General features: G+C 41.3%; 1 protein-coding gene and 1 long non-coding RNA gene across 11 annotated transcripts in view; one reads left to right on the top strand and one right to left on the bottom strand.

Annotated features, from left to right (window-relative positions):
- Positions 1-11,083, bottom strand: part of MAGI1 (membrane associated guanylate kinase, WW and PDZ domain containing 1) — a 680,972-nt gene that overhangs the window by 537,500 nt on the left and 132,389 nt on the right. The window lies entirely within an intron of this gene.
- Positions 1-11,083, top strand: part of LOC112618396 — a 32,066-nt gene that overhangs the window by 1,264 nt on the left and 19,719 nt on the right. The gene's annotated exons all lie outside the window — the stretch shown is intronic.

Raw genomic sequence — 11,083 nt, 5'->3', positions numbered from 1 at the left:
GAAATAAAATATCAAGGGTATTCAGTAAGGACAGTCCTTGAAAAGAACGGCAACCACCTAGGACAGTGGTGCAAACCATGCAATTAAGTCTAAATAGGACATACCCAGGCAACGCAATGAAACCAATGAGCCACAAACTCCATCTGATGCCAAAACTAAAAGGGGAGTTATCACTCATCACCATGAACAGCTTTTGAAAAGGCCAATCCCAGCTCTAAGTGTCTCTTCTGGCATGGGAAATTTCGTAACACATCTTTATTGCAGGCTGAGGACACTTGCCTCATCCAGATTTACAGACTTATGAAAATCTGCAATAAGAATGTTTACTGTTGTCATGGAACCTTCACATGAGGTCAAAATAACACACGCCCATCATTGTGGCATTTCCAAACAGGACTGAATGGTCAGAAATGGAGGTGCTAGCTAATGTTATTTATTAAAACAAATCAAAACTTCTCTTTTATTTTAGATACCTGTGATGTTCATGGAGGATTTAGCAATATGTGCATGGTTGTGCATAATCTGATAATAAATCCATCAGTCCTTTATTTTGCTACTGGTTAACTAAAATGCCAGCCATAAAAGCAACTGTACCTCTTTAACAAATGTGTCTTCTTCTAAGTGGGCAGCGTCAGTACTTGTTCCCCAGATGGGTTCACAGCTAGTACAATAGGCAGAGTGCCTCATTCAAAACTTCAGCACCTCTTTTCCAGCCCCTGTTCTCTTCACTCAGTGTCTTAACCATGGGCATTAAAGAACACAACATGTGAAATATACAGGCAATTTGCTTGTCTGAGTTTGTGTGACACCTTCAGATTTCAGAAATTAAACTGCCACCCTCATGATCAGAGACCAGAATTCTCGAAAGTACTACAATTCATTTGAGAAGGCAAGGCATGGTAGACACCACCTTTGTCTTCAAACAATAATCTAATTTTTTCTTTCCAAATCCCTACAAAGAATCTTTATATGATTAATGACCATCTATCTATCCAGCAGCTTTCTTTATCAACGGGAATAACAACGTAAATTCATTATAGTTTCATGTGCCAAGTGCATAAAAATGGCTAAAATCAAAATAAAGTCATTGAGATGGTGAAGTCCCATCCAAACTTATGTCAATTACCCTCCATTTTAACACTGAAAAACAATATCCATCAATACCATCAATACATTTGCTTCTAAACACTTTTTCCTCTGAAGGGACTTTTCAATCATCAAACTATAGTTGGCATTAAGTCCAAAAGAATATTCAACTATAGCAAATAATATTTCCCTGGAAAGCTATTAATTATTCAGCATTCCTTAGCTGCCTAGAAGCAGATAGCTACCCAGATTGCTCTTTGTTGGAAACACTGGCTCAGCACCCCCGCCCCCAGCTTGGAGAGGAATACAGGCTGACCCACTACCACTGCATCTCTGCAAACCTCAAGAAGTGATGCTTCAAGGACCAGCTCAATAGTACCCAACAGCCTGGCTGACATGGGGAAGCCCCCTGCCAGACCAAAATCTCTACCCACTGCAGTATTTTTATCCCCATAGGCAATAGACAAAAGGCCAATGTTCGCTCACTTTAAATTCAGGTTATACAGGACTAAGACAAGAAAGAAAACTGAAATCCCAATCAAAACTGAAACCACCAGGGTACTAAATATAATAAGTATTTTTATTATTACTACTAACAATAGTAATCACGACAAAAAAAGTACAACCATGCCCATGGCCAACAGGAAGGTTATCAATAGAGGACACTTTGGTTGTATGCAGTTTAGGAAGAAGAAAAAAAGACTTGAAATTATCAAAACCTTGGACTCAGCAATTTCACATCTGGGGAGCTTGTCCAAGAAAATTACGAATCATGTGAACAAAGATTTAGCTACAAGGATGTTCAACGCAGAGTTGTTTAAAACGTGAAAAACTGGCTGGTCACAGTGGTTCACACTTATAGTCCCAGCTATGCAGGAGGCTGGGGCAGGAAGACTGCTGGAGCCCGCAAGTCTGAGGTTACAGTGAGCTATGACTGTGCCACTGCACTCCAGGCAGGGCATCAGAGACCTTGTCTCAAAAAAACAAACAAACAAACAAACTGGAAACAACCTAAATACCCAACAATAATAAGGACAGTATACATCCATACAATGAAATACTAAGTAAAACTTCAAAATGATAGTGTAAAACCAGGTGGGGCTTTTCTTTGACATGGCAACATGTTCATGATTTCACAGGAAATGAATATTCAAGTAACAAAATGTATACTCTTCAATATAAATTTGGATTTTATACACCTACACACAATACACCTAAAATAATACAATTGCCCCTCCATATCCAAGACAATTGGTTCCCAGGATCCCCTTCGATACCAAAATCCACAGATGCTCACATCTCTGATATAAAATAGTACAGTACTTGCATACAACCTATGCACATCCTCCTGTGTAATTTAAATAATCTATAGATTACTTATAATACCTAATGCAATATAAATGCTATGTAAATAGTTGATATACTGTATTTTTTTATTTGTACTATATTGTAGCACTATTTGGGGTTGTTGGGTTTTTTTAAAAAATAATTTGTAGCTGCAGCTGGTTGTGGAACCCGTGAATACAGAGGACCAATACATCACTAAAGAATAAAATGGGTTATATTTGATGGGTGGAAAAATAGGTGAGTTTTTGGGTTAGCTCTTCCTAATAGTTCTGTAATAAACATGTACCGCTCTTTTGCATTAGAAAATTAACAGACTTTAATCCCAACACTTTGAGGGGCTAAGGCAGGAGGACAGCTTAAGCCCAGGAGTTCCAGACCAGCTAAAGAAACACAGCAAGAACCTGTCTCCCAGAAAACAAAACATGGCATGTTCTCACTCATAGGTGGGAATTGAACAATAAGAACACTTGGACACAGGGTGGGGAACATCACACCCCGGGGCCTGTCGTGGGGTGAGGGGAGGGGGAGGAATAGCATTAGGAGATATACCTAATGTAAATGACAAGTTAAGGGTGCAGCACACCAACATGGCACATGTATACATATGTAACAAACCTGCACGTTGTGCACATGTACCCTAGAACTCCAAGTATAATTTAAAAAAAAAAAAAAAATGAACCTGTCTCCACAAAAATTTTTTTGAAAAATCAACCAGGCATGGTGGTGTACCCCTGTACTCCCAGCTACCAGGGAGGCTGAAGTGGGAGGATCACTTAAGCCCAGGAGGTTGATGCCAAAGTGAGCTATGATTGCACCACTGCACTCCAGCGTGAGCAAAAGAGTAAAATCCTGTCCGAAAAAAAATAAAGAAAGGAAAGGGGGGAAAAAAAAAAACATAGTGGAAAGTATTTAAGCATTTCAACAACATTCTACCACAGGGATCACTTTTAAAGGCATACTGTTTTCAGAAAAGACAGATGCTTTCTCCCTAAAATTAAGTTGCAGTCCAAATCCAAATATTTAATTCAAGATAGAGTCAGAAACAGCTTTTTCTCTCTGTAGGACACTTAAGAATAAATGCTTGTGATTAGACTGACCACCAGCCAGAGAGTTTGATATACAATTTGTTTTAATATTTTCTACAAAAATCCCTGCTCAAAACGATTCTTCTCAATGTATCTATTTCCACCTGTTTCCTGTATTGGTTTCTCCCCCAAAATCCTACCTTTCTGTGGCATAACATCAAATTTTTATTCATCCCAAATAATGGTCCACTGAACACTTTAAATAAAAGGCAGCGGATAGTAGTGTGGAGATAAAATACTATTTTACAAAACCCTAGGAAAAGGCAGTAATATGGAAGAGTTTAATATGGCATCAGAAAAAGTAGGCATTTATTTGTAAAAATTAAATGTACACAGGCTTGTTCATTTGTACGTGTACATGCGTATGTGTAAAAAAAGTTATACACGCACATAAACAGAAACAACAAAACAAAACAAAAACCCTGAAATTCAAATCGTTGACAGGTACAGAAAATAGGGGTAAGTTCATGTCTCCTTCATTTGTACGTCTCATTTCACAAAAGCTCCTATTATTTTGAAACACTTAGTATACAAAGTCCTTCAAAGTATACTGACATAGAAAAACAAATGAAGGGCTGGGCGCGGTGGCTCATGCCTATAATCCCAGCACTTTGGGAGGCCGAGGTGGGTGGATCACTTGAGGTCAGGAGCTCGAGACCAGCCTGGCCAACATGGTGAAACCTCGTCTCTACTAAAAATACAAAAATTAGCCAGGCATGGTGACAGATGCCTGTAATCCCAGCTACTCGGGAGGCTGAGGCAGAAGAATTGCTTGAACCAGGGGCAGAGGTTGCAGTTAGCTGATATCGTGCCACAGCGCTCCAGCCTGGGCGACAGAGCGAGACTCTGTCTCAAAAAAAAAAAAAGAAAAGAAAGGAAAAAGAAAAACAAATGAAAACAATGGCAAAGTAACAGTTAAGAATAATCTATTGTATACTTTCAAATAGCAAAATATCAAAGGAAAATATCAAACATTCTCAACACAAAGAAATGGTAAATGTCTGAGAAGACGGATATGCTAATTACTCTGATCTGATCACTATACATTATATGTATCAAAACATCATTACATACCCCATCAATATGTATAATTATTATTTGTCAATTTAAGTAAATATATTTTTAAATAACTAAAGAAAATTATTTTGAGACGGGGGTCTCACTCTGCAGCCCAGGCTGAAGTGCAGTGGCACAATCTCGGCTCACTGAAGCCTCAACTTCCCAGGCTGGGGTGATCCTCCCACCTCAGCCTCCTGGGCAGCTGGGACTACAGGCACACACCACCACCATGCTCGGCTAATTTTTTGTAGAGATGGGTTTCGCCATGTTGCCCAGGCTGGTCTGGATCTCCTGGGCTCAAGCAACCCTCCTACCTCAGTCTCCCAAAGTGCTACGATTATAGGTGTGAGCCACCATGCCTGGCCTAAAAGATGTTTTAAGTAATATATTCGAAGTGGATGTCTTTCAAAACAGAAAAAACATTCACAGTGTAAAAAGTACAATGTGAGGATTCAGCTCCAGGAAAACAGTCATCAGAGGAAGGAAGTTCGTAACTACTCAGGTCCATTTTCTCTCTACCATTCTTACTAATAACATGTCCCATTATGATCATTCCGCTGAAGAAATCAGACTTATCAAGAAATGAAAACAGATCACAGGAAGGCAGGGGAGGAATGTCAACCTCAGAAAAAACTGAGATCATTTCAGAGGTGCTGACAGATAATGGAAATGTCACCATGGCAAAACACTACCATCCTTTTGTGACATAACTGGGATAAAAATCCCTACAGACAACAATACCAAAGGGATTAAAATTAAGAGAGCTGGAAACAGAAAGAACAATTATGATCTGTTCTCATGTTTTATGCTGGAAAAATGAATTCACGGCAAGGGCCTTGGTGTCAATGGTAATTCTCCATACATGTGGAGCCTCAAAGAGATATCTAATACAGTTTCATACATACTTCTGCTAATTTGCTTACACCCTGAATGGGACTTTCAAAGGGGGAGAAAGTTAAAATGGGATTAAGGAACACAAATCAAAATAAACCCTTCCTGAAGCACTAATTTTTCAGATCCCATAAAAGTCTTGGTCAAGTCCAAAGTGAGAGTGCTAAAATGGCATTGCACCCATAGAAATACAGATCTTCTTTCCAAAGACGAAGGGAAAGGAACATTTTCCACATATCTTGCAGTTAATCACTTGCATACTTAGATCAAAGGGAGTAATCAAAGTTCCAAAAGAATTTCAGATTAGCTTTTACATTATCATGTGTCCCATGATTACAATTACCTGGACCCCCCAAAAATGAGCTTTTGATGCTACTGGGATTTGTCTTGGGGACAAGTGATAGGCAGTATACGCCCATCGTCATGCTTTGGAAGTTATTGCAACGACACAGGCAATATCGTGTCTTTCATATGTCAGGCATCCTTGGACTCATTAACTCTTAAAAATCCCATCCATCACCCAGGACATAAAAGGTAAAAGTCACAACATTACTAACCAACCTTCAAGATAACTTCTCACTCACTACAATGAACACGATGTGTAAGAGGTAGACAGAAAACACAGTGTGACAATTGGGAAGAGGTGATAAAGATGTGAGTGAAAATTAAGAGAGTCATCTATTATTTGTCTAGTGTTAGACTTGAAAAAGGGCTTAGTATATGATAGGCACTCAATAAATGTTCACTTAATCATATACTAGTACAGAATTACTTAGCCATATCTGTCTGTCCAACACCATGCATATAAATACTCACCGTTTGACTAGGTTTTGATGAACTTGAAATTGGCATGAAAAGGGAGTTAGTAAGAGGCCCCACAAAGAAACACAAAAAGGCAACTGTGGTGAACACCACCGGGTTACCAGATGAATACCCTGTCTCCCCAGTTTTCTAGCCATTTTCTTACCCCTATAGGTTACAAAAGACATACTTTCAGCCATCATTTTTGCACAGAACTCCATTACGCTGGCCACAGGTGCAGACATCTGACCTATTATGAACCAATGAGAAATCTTCTCCCTGAAGTTCACAATCAGGACTAAGACATTCCAGCTTCAGTCTGGATGAACCCTTGAGAGGAAGAAATAAATGCTAGGAGTGTGGGCAGCCAGGCTCTGGGAAGCAGATCAGTCTATTTTGAGAGAACAGAAGAATGAAGCAAGAGCGCATTCGGCAGGAAATGATAAATACCTACAGAAAAACCTGATAAGGTTCAAAGTCCTTAGTCCCGGGGTGTTTCCAAAACTGGCCTACACTGGATAACCCTTACCTTTGGTATGCTTCAGATACCCTTACAGTAAACATCCTCTTTTTATTTTCGCTCAAGAGCATTTATACTACTTGCAACGCAGAGCCCAACATAAAGACTACTCCTCTCTAACCAAAACAACCAAGAGACAAGGAAAAAATAAAAGATGACGCCACACAAAAGGAAGGGCAAAATAGCCCAGGGTGGTCCTTGAAACGAGGAGGAATCCACCATGCAGGCCCAGACCGGAGACTGGGAGCTCAGAGCAAGTGTATGGATGACATTTCTGTTCATCCTCGGTAGAAGGGTGAGAGTCACGTGGTGACGGAATTGGCTGGCGATATCAGCGTTGTTTTTACAATGTTTTAGTATCTGTGAATGCCACATTCTTTTCCTTTCTTGTACAGTCTTGTTTGAAACTCTGGCAAAACGCTGCACAGGGGAAGCAATTGGAAGTTGGCTGAGATGAAGTTATGTGATTTCAATTAAAAACATTCTCTCACTTGCGGCTTGCTACCGCCGTGGAAAATAAAGAACTGCAACGGCAAGGTTTTTTCCCTATTGAAAATATTTCTGTTAAGCTTCAGAGCGGTGAAAATCATTTATCTACATACACAAATAACTTCTGTTCAACTTATATCGGGGCTCTGGTCCAATCCCCAGATTCTGCGAAAAAGGCAAATTTTGTATAGATTGATTCTACTGTTCTCATTTCCTCAGCATCCTCCACAATTTTGCATGTATACATCCCAGAATGCCTAAAAACTCACAAATGCCTGCTATCCCACAGAGTTCCAATAATTAGCACTTTTACTAGTACATCCTTATTCTGCTGCAGAAAATACTTACCAGGTTTTAAAATTCATTATTATTATTTTTTTAATACATCATTTTCACTACACAAATAGAACTACCAAGACTGGTCTTCTCAAAAGGATAACATACTTCTTAATGTTGCCCCATGATATTTATTAAACACTAAAGAACGCAAAAATAACACATCTTTGTGAGAGTTCTCTGATATGGATTAATGATCATTTCTAAATATAGCAATAGTAGGGAATAAATGTCTGGATTTGCTTCTGTTTACTAAACAATAATCTTATGGGTTGGTATTTTACTGCTTTACAAACACGAGGGAAACAAACAAGCAAAGCTGTAGGAGAGAGAAAACTCTCACATCGCAATTGTGTCTTCCCAGAGAATCAGATTCCTGAACACTGCGCCCACCTCCAAGGTATCTGACAAGGAGAGAAGCCGCAGACTGCTCCCAGTCTGAACGCAAGCCCAGCCTCAAATCGTAGAATAAAAACAGACTCAGCCAAGATGGCTCCTTAACAATAAAATTCCCAGCAATTCAGGAAGACAGCAGCCCCTAGACACTGACTTGAGAACTTGAGAAGGCAGCCACAGCCCAGCCCCTTGCATATGCAAAAGTAAGCTCCTACATTCATTCCTGCAGGAAGCACCCCTGGCCCTCCTAAGAATCACAGCAGAAGGGCTGAGTTTTAGCTGTGAAAAGACAGAGCTTGAGCTCTCTTACCTGTACCAGCCTGTGGCTCCCTCCCACTTACTCCAATTTGGGACAGGCATCCAAGCCTCTTCCTGCAACTCTGAATGGGGCGGATCCTGCCAAGTCTCTGCTCTCACCTGAATGCAGGAAACTGAGCATGCTCCCCATCACAGAGCAGCACCAGGGCAGGACACACGCCATTACCTCCAGCTTGGGAATCAGACCAGATGAGCAGCATCACCCTGCCAACATTACCATTAACCTCAGGAAATCAGAGAGAAAACAAAAATTGCCTTAAGGAGCTTTAACAAAATCAGAAATTAAGGATCAAAAGAAAGAGAATGAAAGGGGTCACAGGTGTCACTAAACGTCTAGAATGAGGCCACCAAGGTCAATCCAGTAAAAATCAACAGGGGTTCTCAGATCAAAGTCTTTTTTGAGGGGAGTGGTGGGGACAGGAATCACTCTGTCACACAAGCTAGAGTGCAGAGGCACAATCTCAGCTCACTGCAGCCTCAACCTCACAGGCTAAAGCAATCCTCCCACCTCAGCCTCCCAAGCAGCTGGGACTAGGACTACTGGTGCACACCAACACCCCCAGCCAATGTTTATTTTTTGTAGAGACAGGGTCTCTATGTTGCCCAGGCTGGTTTTGTACTCCTGGGATCAAATGATCCTCCCACCTTGGCCTCCCAAAGTGGTGGGATTACAGGCATAAGCCACCACAGCCTTAAGTCTTAATATAATACAGGTGTGGCAAGTGGAAGCTTGGACTAGGAGTCCTGGGTATGTATCCCGTCTGCCGTTTCCTACTCAGGTGTGACTGTGGGCAAGTAACTTCCCTCCAGAGTTCAGTTCCCTCATTTACAAAACCGAGATAACAGCAGTGCCTACTTCCTAGGGCAGCATGAGAATGAAAATGCTGGCACACAGAGAGCACACTCCTGAAATGTTCTTATCAAATGTACTGCAGCACACACATATGCACATACCCACATGCCTGCACATACACACACCTTCTCCAGAGATCAGTTTCCCTAAGACAGAGGGAAAAGAAGGTACTTTCTGAAAGGTTTTGTTTTTATCCTCGCCAGTCAGCTTGATTTACTCAAACTTCCTAAGTGCTTCTTATTTTCAATTTGCCTAAAATCAGGCACAGAAAATAATTCTAGGCCAGATGCAGTGGCTCATGCCTGTAATCCCAGCACTTTGAGAGGCCAAGGTGGGAGGCTTACCTGAGGTATGGAGGTCGAAACCAGCCTGGCCAACATGGTGAAATCCTGTCTCTACTAAAAATGCAAAAATTAGCCAGGTGCGGTGGTGCACACCTGTAATCTCAGCTTCTTGGGAGGCTGAGGCAGGAGAATTGCTTGAACCCAGGAGGTGGAGGCCTGGTGGAGGTTGCAGTGAGCCGATATCGCACCACTGCATTCCAGCCTGGGTGACAGAGCAAGACTCCTTCTTATAAAAAAAAAAAAAAAAAAAAAAAGGAAGAAAATAATTCTAAATTCTTCAAAACCATGTAAATCTAGCAAATTAGAAAGGAGCACAGACTATTTAATCTTTGAGGAAGCTGTCAAGATTGTGCCGTAACTTTTTGATTCAGTTCTCACCTTTCCAACTAATTCCAAGCAGTAAAGAGACACCACTACCCTGATGGCTGATATTTCACAAAATATGCAGCAAGGAGAGCCAATGAGGGCAAGAATGGCCTGGACTGACCAACCCTACTTCAGTTTCTGTTTTGCCTGCTTGACTCTCAGGATTAGAAGGGCGATAAAATCACCCAATCTCAGGCCCGTTCTCACCTACCACATCTCCAAAGAGACATCCACCCTCTGACATATCAAACTGGGTGACAGGAAGCTCGGTTCCTGCTAAAACCCCTCCAGTGAATGGCCACTGCCCTTAGAACAAAATCCAAACCCCTGACTATGGCTTTCAGGGCCCTGTGGCCCGGCCTATGCTGCCCTTCCTAACCCAGCTCCCACTGCTCTCCCCCAGACCTACCCTCATCCAACACTCCAAGCTCTGCCCACTTCTAGGATGTTGCTTCCACCATCCCTCAGCCCAGAATACCCTTTCTCTATCATTCCTATCTCTGGCTTTCTCATTCTCCAGGTCTTAGACCACCCTGGCTAAGACAGATCACCTACCCACCATTCAGTTCACAAGTATCATTGAGAAAATAGTGAAGAGTTTAATTGTTTACAGCCTGCCTCCCTTTCCTCACTAGACTGGAAGCTCCAGGAGGGCAGGGTCATATGCTGGTCACCATGTAGATGCAGCACCTGCACATGGGGAGGGTGGCCAGGCACATGGGGAGGGTGACCAGGCACATAAGATAGTGACTGCCTCTTGAGACTGCCTATCTCCTCTTTGGGAAGCATTTGGAGACAAAGCTTAAGCAGGTAACAGGACAACAAAAGGCCTCATCCTGGAACTTTATCTGCAATGGAAATCACTATATATTCAACAAAAATAGGTACTTCATATAAGGGATCTTAACCAGAACCCCACATTACAATACACAGGGGAGCTTAAAAATTACACTAAAAAGTAACACTAACACCAATGCCTATGCTATATCCCCAAGATTCTGATTGAATTGATATTAAATCTGGTTTCTGTGATTTAAATGATATATTGAGCTAGGGTTGAAAACTACTGTTTTAGAGCACTGCTTCTCAAACTAGTTGTGAGAAAGGACCAGCGGTTTCTTATTTCCCAAAGTATCAAAAGACAATAAAAATTAATGACCAGAAAAACACATGCACACACTGCAAAATACAA

This window comes from Theropithecus gelada, chromosome 2, assembly GCF_003255815.1.
Source record: "Theropithecus gelada isolate Dixy chromosome 2, Tgel_1.0, whole genome shotgun sequence".
Taxonomy (NCBI): Eukaryota; Metazoa; Chordata; class Mammalia; order Primates; family Cercopithecidae; genus Theropithecus; species Theropithecus gelada.
This window is presented reverse-complemented; position numbering and strand designations above follow the sequence as displayed.